The 11071-nt window shown below is 51.5% G+C and overlaps 1 protein-coding gene across 3 annotated transcripts in view; it reads left to right on the top strand.

Annotated features, from left to right (window-relative positions):
• The window catches only part of ZNF710 (zinc finger protein 710), an 80525-nt gene that overhangs the window by 49391 nt on the left and 20063 nt on the right, over positions 1-11071 (top strand). The window contains exon 1 of one of the 3 annotated variants that reach the window (XM_017861221.1): positions 6931-7404. The exons of the other annotated variants lie outside the window; for them this stretch is intronic. The gene's annotated coding sequence lies outside the window, so the exon portion shown is untranslated. Of the gene's footprint in view, positions 1-6930; positions 7405-11071 lie in introns of those variants that run through there. 3 annotated transcript variants of the gene reach the window in all.

Here is an 11071-nt window from a genome sequence, read left to right as displayed (position 1 = left end):
TTTTTTTTTTTTTTTTTTTTTTTTTTTTTTTTTTGAAGCACATTTATTTACTGCTATTTCCTATCTGATACTTTCCACTACTACTTTGTGGTTCTTAATCTTGTCTCTAGCCAAATTGTGAGGTCCTGAGACTGGGGATCTTTGTGCCTCGCCAGCACCCAGCACCAGCCTGGCTGGATGATAGGAACAATAATAATAGCAATCGCACAGGCTGGGGCACCGTGGCTCATGCCTGTAATCCCAGCACTTTGGGAGGCCAAGGTGGGCGGATCACTTGAGGTCAGGAGTTGGAGACCAACCTGGCCAACATGGTGAAACCCCATCTCTACTAAAAATACAAAAATTAGCCGGGTGTGGTGACACACACTTATAGTCCCAGCTACTTGGGAGGCTGAAGCAGGAGAATCTCTTGACCCTCGGAGGCGGAGGTTGCAGTGAGCCAAGATGGCGCCACTGCACTCCAGCCTGGGTGACTCAGCCAGACTCCGTCGCAAAAAAAAAAAAAATTAGCAGTCACTCCCAGTAGCTGGATCCTTACTATGCACCAGCCCTTAGGAAACACATCATTTCCCTTATGTCCTTTATCTTAAAAGTACAGGCAGACTAGGAGTGGTGGTTCACACCTGTAATCCCAGCACTTTGAGAGGCCGAGGTGGACTGATCACCTGAGGTCAGGAGTTCAAGACCAGCCTGGCCAACATGGCAAAACCCCGCCTCTACTAAAAATACAAAAATTAGCTGGGTGTGGTGGCGTGCGCCTGTAATCCCAATTATTTGGGAGGCTGAGGCAGGAGAATTGCTTGAACCAGGGAGGCAGAGGCTGCAGTGAGCTGAGATGGCACCACTGCACTCCAGCCTTGGCAACTTCGTCTCAAAATAATAATAATAATAATAATTAATAAATAAATAAAAGCAGAGGCATTTAAGTTAGACCCAACTCCACTTATTCTCTGGTGTACCTGGTGACCGTGGGTGAATCGCTCAACTCCTATGCTCTGGTTTCCTCCTCTGTAAATAGGTTTTGTTGTCAAGATTACGTGCTGTATAAAAATGATCTCAATAGGCACAACTCCAGGCTGAAAGGAAGGGCGCAGTGATTAGACCCTTCTCCTGTCACTATACAGACAAGGAAACCAAATCCCAGGGAGGAGGTTGAGACACTTGCCTGAGGGTATGCAGCTCCTAAGTGGCAGAGCTGGGGCTGGAGGACAGGTCTGCTGGGCTGAGAACCATGTACCTCTCCCTCCTACCACTTACAGAGGAAGGGGCTGTCCTTCCCCGTTTCCTCCCCACCTCTGCTGCTTCTCATCTCCCCCTCCTCAGACCCTGCCCCTGGGGTCCAGGAGGTGCTGAGCCAGCCTTTTAGTGGAGGACTACCAATACCATAGCCTCCTCCCTGGCCTGATCCCTGGCACAGCAATACTTCTCACCTGCAGCCAGACACTCACACAGCTCGAGGGCTTCTGAAGACCTAGGGCCCCTTTCTTTATCCCCATGTGACATTTTTTTTTCGCAGGGGATCTCTTCTCTTGGTCATTTTGAGATGCTGGGGCCACAACCATAATCGGTTTGCTTCATTTTCTGCAGTCAATCTCCATTCCCGGATCTTTGTTTCTCCTGTCATTTCTGATCGCTCGAGATTAAACACAGCAATGGAGAAGCCAGGATGAGGCTGAGCTAAGGAGGACTCGGAGTGATGTGACCTCACTCCTCCCAAGAACACAGGAAGAAGAGGAGTAAATGGGGAAGAATGTGATTATAATCCGCTCCAATCCTGCCCTTATCTTTTACTGGCTCTGTGACTTAGACAAATCATAGCTTCTCTAAGCCTCAGTTTGCTCATCTGTAAAATGAAAACTAAAATGTCTATCTTGGACTGGGTTAAGTGGCTCACGCCTGTAATCACAGCACTTTGGGAGGCTGAGGTGGGCAGATCATCTGAGGTCAGGAGTTCGAGACCAGCCTGGCCAACATGGTGAAACCCCATCTCTACTAAAAATACAAAAACACTAGCCAGGTGTGTTGGCGCATGCCTGTAATTCCAGCTACTCAGGAGGCTGAGGCAGGGGAATCGCTTGAACCAGGGAGGCGGAGGTTGCAGTGAGCTGAGATCATGCCACTGCATTCCAGCCTGGGCAACAGAGAGAGACTCTGCCTCATAAGATAATAATCATAAAAATAAAATAAAATAAAATGTCTATTTCCCTGGGACAGCCTGTCTCTTGTGCCTGATCCATAATATGAGCTCAGTAAATGATGACTGAAAAGAAATTAGAAAGAGCTGGCAACCTTTCATTCTGCCTTAAACTTGGGGCACAGAGACATGGGTGGGAAAGCCCGTGAATTTTGCTTCCTTTACTCAGAGGCAATTTAGGAACATAGAAGAGTGAATTGTGGAGAATTGGTGAACCTCACCATCCTGTTTGGAGTGAGGGAGCTGCGCACCCTGAGCATTTGTTGGGTGCCTCAGCCTGGGGCCAGGCCCTGTGTCTCATTCACACAATGCAAGGTAGGGCCTGAAGAGGCAGCATGGGGCCGTGAATGGTTGGGTTTCCCTGGACAGCAGTGAACTTTTTTTTTTTTTTTTTTTTGAGACATGGTCTAACTCTGTCACTCGGGCTAGAGTGCAGTGGTGTGATCATGGCTCACTGCAACCTCGACCTCCCAGACTCAAGCCATCCTCCCAGTCAGCCCCCCGAGTAGCTGTTACTACAAGCTCGTGCCATATGGCCTGTTAATATTTTGTAGAGATGGGGTTTCACAATATTGCCCAGGGTGGTCTCGAACACCTGAGCTCAAGTGATCCTCCCGCCTTGGCCTCCCAAAGTGCTGGGATTATAGTTGTGAGCCACTGCGCCAGTCAGCAGTGAATTCCTGCCTGGGGCTGGTCATGGGGGATTTCTGCACCTGGCCACCCCCTGTTCTAGATCCTGCCCTTGCTTCATCCTGAGGGAGGTGCTGGCTTCTCCCCTATCCTGACCTCAGGGAAGCAGGGCCAGACTCTCTGGGATGCCTCCTCCCAGGGAGCCCCCCCCAACACACACTTCCCACCCATGTGTTTTCTTCCTCCCCTCCCTAGGTGAGGTCAATAGAGAAGCTTCCCTGTGGCAGGCAGGGGTCCATTCTGGGGTTTGTCTCCCCTCTCCTGGCCCCCGTAGGGAGTCTGACCCTTAGAGATGACTGAGAGAGAGAAGGCCGGGACTGATCTGGAGAAGCCCTGGCTGATGGAATGGGGTTTCTTTTTCCCTCCTTTCTTCCTTCTTTTCTTTTTTATTTTTAAGCAAGAGATAAATAAATGTCACCCTGAGATGACAAGAGAACATTGAAGGAGATAAAAGGAGAGTAAAAGGGAGCGAGAGAGCAGAGGCAGAGGACAGAGGGGGATTTGGACTGTACACTGCGATGAGGGGAGAGATGAAAGAGGGAAGAAAGAGATGAGATGGGAAGGCAGGACTGAGTGGCGGAGCGGAGGATGGGGTTGCCACGGAAACCGAAGGAGGGGAGGAATGGAGGGAGAGGAAGATGGGATGGAGAAGGCGGAGGGTTTGGTGCAGGAGGGGTCTGAGGCGAGGCTTGGTGAGGAGGAAGGGAAGCCATGAGGGGCTCCCAGGTGTGAATTAGGCCCCGGTGTGGGAAAACAGTTTGGCACAGGAGGAAGACAAGACCCAGAAAGCCCATCCCTGGCAGCTGAGGTAGAGAGGGCTGGGTCTCAGCCCTGGGCCTGCTCTATCCTGCCTGCGGGGAACTGCCTCAGTTTCCACGTGTGTATAGTGGAAATGGTACGCCCCATCCCAGAGGACTGCCCTGCGGGCTAGAAATGGTGTGCTTTCATCCCAGGCCCTGATGAAGTTCAAGCCCAGTGAATGGTCCTATTGTTACTTCCTTTGATTCTTATCTTTGTCCCCTTGAACTTGTGAGCTGAAGTTGTGTCTGTTTTTCCCGTTACATAAAGCTGGTGATCTCTGGGTCCAGGATAGTGTACTTGTTTGGGGAACAGATGTGCTTCTTTGCTTCCGGACTTGGAGGAAAGATGTGGAGCCCTCTGGAAACATGAGGCCTGCTGTCCCTCCCCCTCAGAACAGGAACTGGCCCTAAAGCTCAGGGAGAAGAGGCGGGCAGGGTCTATCTGGCTGCTGTCCAAAGCTGGGCTTAGCAAGGGGCCTCTTTTTTCTTTGCCCTTGAATATGGGTGTTCTCAAAAGGGCAAAAATTTATTCTATCTGTGTACTCTGCTAGGGATGCAGTAGTGAGCAAACAGGCAAGGTCTCTGCCCTTGGAGAGTGTAATCTAACTGGGATGTCAGAATCTAACTGGGATGGTAGCTATTAGGCAAGTAATTCTATAAATAAATAAATCATTAACAAATGATTAAAAGTTAAAATAAGGTCCAGGAAGGAAAAGTATGAAACTTGAGACTGCTCAGGACCTGGGGTCTAGACCTGGTCAGGGTGGGGCACGGGGTCAGGGCAAGTTTCCTGAGGAAGTGATACCTGGGCTGAAAGTTGAAGGGAGAAGAATGAGGAAGAGCATTCCAGGTAGGGGACAGCATATGTGAAGAGGTTGTGTGCAGGCAAGGTCTATTAAAGAACATGGATGAAGTCCATGTGGCTTCACATGGAGAGAGGGGACAGCACGCTGTGGACTTGTCATGGAGGCAGGGACCAACCAGGCAAGTTCTGGAGGCCTTTGGTGAGCTGTTTGGCTTGATTGCAAGAGCAATAGGAGGTGACTGGGATGTGGAACAGGTGGGATGTCGTGACCGATTGGTACAAGCACAAGGCTTGCTTCAGTCTTCTCTCTTTTGACTGATTATTAGCATCCTAGGGCAAGGGACAGCTACGTGGCAGAACTCTTGAGAGCTACGTGGCAGAACTCTTGAGAGCTCAAAACATTTCCATCAGGTGGGTTTGAATGGTGGAAATTCCTTGCCCCATACAATTTCCTGTGCACACCTTCACGGCCTCCACACAGTAGAAGGTAAACACCCTGGTGGGAGAGCCTGAGTTGGGGGGTGACCCCCATGTTTGACATGGATGGAAGGAAACACAAGGAGTCAAGAGCTCCAGAGGCATGGTGGCTCACGCCTGTAATCCCAGCACTTTGGGAGGCCGAGGCGGGCAGACCACCTGAGGTCAGGAGTTCAAGACCAGCCTGGGAAACACAGTGAAACCCCATCTCTACTAAAAGAATACAAAAATTAGCCAGGCATGGTGGTGCATACCTGTGATCCTAGCTACTTGGGAGGCTGAGGCAGGAGAATCGCTCTGCTACTGGAGGTTGCAGTGGGCCAAGATCACACCACTACATTCCAGCCTGGGCAACAGAGCAAGGCTCCATCTAAAAAAAAAAAGCCAGACGCAGTGGTCACGCATATAATCCCAGCACTTTGGGAGGCCGAGGCGGGTGGATCTCCTGAGGTCGGGAGTTTGAGACCAGCCTGACCAACATGGAGAAACCCTGTCTCTACGAAAAATACAAAAAAAATTAGCTGGGCTGTGGTGGTTCATGCCTGTAATCCCACCTACTCTGGAGGCTGAGGCAGGAGAATCGATTGAATCCGGAAGGCAGAGGTTGCGGTGAGCCGAGATCACACCATTGCACTCCAGCCCAGGCAATGAGAGCAAAACTCAGTCTCAAAAAAAAAAAAAATCAAGAGCTCCAGATTAGTCCTCACTGAGGGGTGGGGGCCTTGGGGTCTTTGTTTCCATATCTGTAAAATGATGGCATTGGACAGGAGAGTCCCCAAAGTTCCTTTCAGCCCTGCCGGTGAAGATTCTAAGACCCAGAGCCAAAGTGGCTGAAGCAAAGGGTCTTCAGCAAGGCCACCATCCTGCCATGGGAGAGCCAAGCGTCCCTCCCTTGCAGTAAAGAAACACGCATGCGTTTACTGGGCATGTGAGCTTCGAGGTGGGAGGATCAGGCCCATGGCTTCTGGGATCCTGGTGTCTTCAGATCACAGGCGGCGCATTACTCCTGTACTTAGCATCAAAGAAAACCTACCATGGGCTTTTTATGCAGCTCTGCAGGCAGCCCAGCATTTGCCCACAGTAATTTGTGCAGCAGACGCCCTGTTAGTTTAGGCAGGCTCATTTCTATAAGAACCAGAGGCCCACCCAACTCACCTCAGGGCTAACGGGGGTTGATTTCCAGTGAGGGTCCCCCAGGTTAGGGGCAGGGGCCGGGCACCATCTGGAATCCAGGTGCCTTCTGGGATCAGCGTTCCCTTGGGCTCTCCTCAGACACCCACCCCGCCACCACCACTTGCCCAGGCTCTCTGCCTCTTCGCGTTTTGGCCTCACTCTACCCCATGGCGCTCCTTTGTGTGTTCTTTGCCCATCTGCTCCTGTGGTTGATGGACGACTGAGGCTTAATGCAGAGCCATGTTTCCAAGAGAGGAAAGTTTGGCTCAAGTTCTTTCAGGGGATGGGGAGGGCCAGGCCATAGGTCTGGGCCCAACTTCTGTATGAACTGCCCTAGATGGTAGGGGTGTGCTATGCTTGGAGGTATGCTATGCTATGCCAGGGGTGGAAGTGGGGCAGCTGCCATCAGGGGAAGGTGAGGAAGAAGGCACCTGGTGTGGGGAGGGGCCTCCCGCTTGATTTACCAGGCAAGGCCAGGTCACTGATAGTATGCATCAACTCTTGCTAATTAATTTCAAGAGGCCGGGCACGGTGGCTCACGCCTGTAATCCCAGCACTTTGGGAGGCCAAGCTGGGTGGATCACTTGAGCCCAGAAGTTTGAGACCAGCCTGGGTAACATGGCGAAACACCGTCTCTACTAAAAAATCCAAAAATTAGCCAGGCGTGGTGGCGCACTCCTGTAGTCCCAGCTACTCAGGAGGCTGAGGCACAAGAATCGCTTGAACCCAGAAGGTGGAGGTTGCGGTGAGCTGAGATCATGCCACTGCACTCCAGCCTGGGTGACAGAGCAAGACTAAATAATAATAATAATTTGGAGAATCAGAATCACTTGAGAAGCCTCTAGAAAATCCTGTGTCCAAGCCCTGAACCCAGAGATTCTGGTTTAACTGGTCTAGAGTGAGACCCTGGTATTGGCATTCTAATCAAACAATACCAGTTCTGGAACTCTGTGGACCCAGGGTCTCTGTCTTCACAAGAGTTTGTGTCTGAGAAGTCACATCAGAATAGTTCAGGCCTTGCCATGGGGGCTCCACTCCTCATTTCCTTGGGTTTTAGGATCACTGTGACCTCTTAGAGGAGGGAGATCCTCACACAGGGGCCACCCTGTGGCAGTCAGGCCCACCTCAGCCCTCAGCTTATAGAAGCAGAGGCATGGCTCCCAGGTCAGGTGTAGGTGCACCTGGGCCTCGGGGGTGGATCAAGAGAGCTACCGTCGTCAGAGCAGGCCCTGTAGGAGGGGCTCTCTCTCCTGGGAGGGCGTCAGGTGAGAAAGAACTCAGAGCTCCTGGGCCTGAGCTCCTGGAGACTCTGCCATTAGGGGAAGGCAAGGAAGAAGGTACCTGGGGTGGGGAGGGCCTTCTGGCTTGATTCACCAGACAAGGTCAGGTCACTGAGAGTGTGTCTGTTCTTGCTAATTAATTTGGAGAGGCCCTTCCCTATGCTGCCTGGAGACCACTCCAAGGAGGAGGCAGGACTGTCCTGGGAGTGAGGTGCACAGAGAAGAGCAAAGCCTTGGTAGAACTCTCAGGCAAGGATTTACCTCTCCATTTCACTTACTGCATTCAGTCTTGGTCCCTTGGTGACTGTCAGCTTCCTTCTCTTCCCTTTTCTGTACCCTGGTGTCTTTCTCTAGAGACATTCCCCCGCTGGGCCCCCTCTGTTCCTCTGCAGTCACTCTATAGGGGGGGCCTGGCTGTGGGGGGAGATGATCCACAGTGTGATCGTATCAGTCAGGGTTCTAGAGAGAAATAGAACCAGTAGGAGATACTATATATATATACACACACATATATATATATACACACACACACACATACGTACACATGCACACAGATATATATACAGAGAGGTCTCTTTTAAGGACTTGGCTCCTGTGATTGTGGGGGCTGGCAAGTCCAAAATCTGCAGGGCATACCTGGGGGCTGGAAACTCAGACAAGATTCATATGTCAAGGCAGAATTCTTTCTCTGGGAAACCTCAGTGTTTGTCCTTAAGGCCTTCAACTGATTGTTTGATGCCCACCCACATTATGGAGAGTCATCTGCTTTTCTTAAAGTCAACCAATTGTAAATGTGGGTCACATCTACAAGATACCTTAATAGCAACATCTAGCTTAGCCAAGCACACAGCCAGGCACCATAGCTTAGCCAAGATGACGCACAAGATTTACCATCACAGTGATGGTCTCAGGCTGGGAGAATGGTCCTCATCCTGCCCTCGTGTACTTCAAGGGAGGCAGTGCCTGCACTAAATCCTCAAAGATGATGGGAAATTCACCCAGTTCGAGGGAAGGGCAGTCCTGGCAGGGCAATCAGCCTGTGCAGAGGCCCCGAGATAGGGAACATCAGTGAGTTGGGGGCAGAGGGGCCATGGAGCCTGCCTGGGAGCCATCTTGGCCAGCAAATGAAGGCATGGGCAGTGTATCCCACCTACCAAAAGGCTGTGGGGGCTGCAGGACTGGAGACCTGCATTCTAGTCCTTACTCCCTCACTGTCTCACTGTGTGACCTTGGACCATTCCCTTCCCCTCCCTGGGTCTCAGTTTCCTTATCTGTTAACAGGGCTGGGCACGGTGCGCATCACGGTGATTTGTGGGTTGGTGGCCCTGTGTCAGGGGCCCAGCCACCAGAGGCAGGGCTCAGTGAATCTGTCCATAGAGAAAGGGGAACCAAGGCAGAGACAGGATCCCAGGAGGAAGAGACTCTGGAGCTTCCCCTGCCCCTCCCTGTGCGGGTGGCAGCTCCCTGGGCCCCTGGCTCCTGAGGCCTGTGGGCTGGGCAGAAGTGAGACTGTGGCAAGGGGCCCCGAGGTGTGCACAGGCCTCCCAGCTCTCGCTTCCTCTTCCCTTCTGCGCATGCGAGCAGAGTTTCCCTTGAAGCCTCCTGCGAGGAGGACAACAGGGGAAACCAAGAGGCTGGTTTCCTTAGGCGGTGAAATCCCATGCATGTTTTTCATAGCTGTGTACAGGCCTAGAACTTCCTCTTCTCCTCCCACCTGGTTACCTGTCCCACCCACTCCAGCTTCAGCCTCTTCAGCCCCAGGGCCCTGGACTCCGAGGGGCAAAAGGCCCCTCGTCACATCCTGGAGGACTTGAATGCCAGACCCAGGGTCAGGAGTCCCCTCCCTGCTCTTGCTCTATTGGGTCCTGAGCTGCCTCCATGGGACCCAGCACTCAGTCCTGTCCCCACTCCACCCCCATACTGCAGCCCCCACATCCCAGAGATCCTGGTGCTTCATGTGGACTGATCTCATACAAGTCAACTCCCCAAGGGTGAGAACTTTAATTTGCCCCTTCTATGTATCCACAAGCAAGCACCTAATAGGTGCTTAGTAAATGTGCATTAAATCAGTGGCTCAAGCCTGGCATAGTGGCTTATGCCTGTCATCCCAGCACTTTGGGAGGCCAAGGTGAGAAGATCACTTGACCCCAGAAGTTCAAGACCAGCCTGGGCAACTTAGCAAGACTCCACCTCTACAGAAACAATGTAAAATTAGACAGGTGTGGTATCATATGCCTTTAGTCCCACCTACTTGGGAGGCTGAGGTGGGAGGATCGCCTGAGCCCAGAAGTTTGAGGCTGCAGTGAGCTATGATGGCACCACTGCACTCCAGCCTGGACAACAGAGGAAGACCCATCTCTTAAAAAAATAAAAAGTTGGCCGGGCGCGGTGGCTCACGCCTGTAATCCCAGCACTTTGGGAGGCCGAGACGGGCGGATCACGAGGTCAGGAGATCGAGACCATCCTGGCTAACCCGGTGAAACCCCGTCTCTACTAAAAAATACAAAAAAAAACTAGCCCAGCGAGGTGGCGGCGCCTGTAGTCCCAGCTACTCGGGAGGCTGAGGCAGGAGAATGGCGTCAACCCGGGAGGCGGAGCTTGCAGTGAGCTGAGATCCGGCCATTGCACCCCAGCCCGGGCGACAGAGCCAGACTCCGTCTCAAAATAAATAAAAAATAAAAAATAAAAAGTCAGGCCGGGTGCGGTAGCTCAGCCTGTACCCAAGACAACATATAATAGAGAGAGACACAGACGGTTGTGGACACCATAGAAGGATCAGGAGTATTCGAGACCAGCCTGGCCAACATGGCAAAACCTTGTCTCTATTAAAAATATAAAAAAATTAGCCGGGCATGGTGGTGGGCACCTGTAATCCCAGCTACTTTGGAGGCTGAGGCAGGAGAATTGCTTGAACCCAGGAGGCAGAGGTTGCAGTGATCCAATATCACGCCACTGCACTCCAGCCTGGGCAACAGAGTGAGACTCTGTCTCAAAAAAATAAATAAATAAATAAAAAGTCAGAGGTTCAGCTGCAGGGCTGGAGACTGCAGTCTCTGAGCAACCTGGTAATTCAAGGCCAAGGTGAGGGAGACAACAGGCAAATCTGTCCTTCCAGCATAAGTTCGAGGCACTGCTGAGGCTGTGTCAGGGAGCATGGGCTCACTGGGCCCTCAGGAAATAGTCATCAAATTACATGGATCGGGGTACTTGGTGATGTCCCACGCCTGGCCTGGCAGAAGCCCCAGACTTCTGTCTGTTGGTTGTTTTGTTTGTTTGTTTTTTCTTTATTTCTATACTTTTTTTTTGTTTTGTTTTTTGAGACAGGGTTTCACTCCAGTCACCCAGGCTGGAGTGCAATGGCGCGATCTCAGCTCACTGCAACCTCCGCCTCCCGGGCTCAAGCGATTCTCCTGCCTCAGCCTCCTGAATATCTAGGGCTACAGGCATGCCACCATGCTTATCTAATTTTTGCTTTTTTTTTTTTTTTTTTTTTTTTTTTTTTTTTTTTTTTTTTGTAGAGACGAGAGCTCATCATGTTACCCACGCTGGTCACAAACTCCTGAGCTCAAGTGGTCCGCCTGCCTTGGCTTCCCAAAGTGCTGGGATTACAGGTGTGAGCCACTGCACCCACCCTTCAGTTGGTGTTTGAGAT

The sequence above is a fragment of the Rhinopithecus bieti genome, unplaced genomic scaffold (genome assembly GCF_001698545.2).
Source record: "Rhinopithecus bieti isolate Rb0 unplaced genomic scaffold, ASM169854v2 scaffold_57534, whole genome shotgun sequence".
Taxonomy (NCBI): Eukaryota; Metazoa; Chordata; class Mammalia; order Primates; family Cercopithecidae; genus Rhinopithecus; species Rhinopithecus bieti.
Note: the sequence above shows the minus strand (reverse complement) of the source record. Positions and strands in the feature narration are given on the sequence as shown.